This window comes from Choristoneura fumiferana, chromosome 12 (assembly GCF_025370935.1).
Source record: "Choristoneura fumiferana chromosome 12, NRCan_CFum_1, whole genome shotgun sequence".
Taxonomy (NCBI): domain Eukaryota; kingdom Metazoa; phylum Arthropoda; class Insecta; order Lepidoptera; family Tortricidae; genus Choristoneura; species Choristoneura fumiferana.
Genome location: NC_133483.1, coordinates 10,286,072 through 10,287,359, shown reverse-complemented (window position 1 = coordinate 10,287,359; position 1,288 = coordinate 10,286,072).

Genomic DNA, 1,288 nt, shown 5'->3' with positions numbered 1-1,288 from the left:
CTGTCTGACCGTCTGCGGCTTTGCTCAGGACTATCAATGCTAGAGAGCTGTTATTTTGCACGGATATATATGTAAACTATGCTGACAAATGGTACAATAAAAAATAAAAAAATAAAAATTTTTTTAGGCTACCTCCGATAGACGTAATGGGGGTGATTTTTTTCTCATCCAACCCTATAGTGTGGCCAGTGTGGGGTATCGTTGGATAGGTCTTTTTTTCGTTTCAGTAATTTGTTTGCGAAATATTCAACTTTAAACTTGGGAGATTCCGTATAAAATACGAAATCCTTAGAAAAATATTACTTAATTTTTGTCGTAATGGCTACGGAACCCTATTTTGGCGTGTCCGATAGGCTCTTGTTCGGTTTTTTTTCTTTAATTTTGTTTTTAACTGTTTAGAGGGTCGCATATTCCCCCGACAAAAGTACTCATCAAGACGAACAAACGAGCCCAAACTCGATGCGGTTGCGTTATTTAATTTACCGGATTCCTATGGTTACCTTCCAGCTCCATCATCAGATCAGCTTCATGACATAATAATAATGCATTGTCATCCGATTTACACATGCATGCTAAATTTCAGCTCAATCGGATGCCGGCAAGTGGGTCAAATTTAACTTGCAAGTTTTTGGTAAAAAAAAAAAACATTTTTAATAAAAGCTTTTTTTTGTGACTGTACTTTTTGTTGACAGTCTTGCAACCAACAAACTACATTTGCATACCATATTTCAAGTCGATGCTATTAACCGTTGAAGAGTTCCGTGCTGCGGAACGATCCTGGCTGAACTACCAGGATGTCACTACCAGATTATTGTATTGTTACACAATTTACATAAGTATTCCAAATTTCAAGTCAATCTGACTACTGGAAGTGATCAAATATACTTGCAGAATTTGACTACAGACGGACAGACAGACAACGGGACAGGTGAAACTAAATAAAAGGTTGTAAAAAGTAGCCTTTATGTTATTCCAGCTATCTACGTACAAATGTCATTGAAATGCTGTTTTAGTGTGAAGGAGTAACAAACAACACACACACACAACACGCACACAAAACCGCACATACACACTTATATATAGCACACAAACTTTCGACATTACAATTATTTTTTATTATAAAGTTAACAGTGTGGATTTACTTATTATTTAAATTTATGTAATGGTTAAGTTACAGAATAGCGTATCTTTAACTTCCCTTAAAAAAAAGCCTGGTGCGGTAGCCCAGTAACACACTGTAGATAGGCAATGCTAATTATATCAATACTGTGGAGTCAAATTATCGATA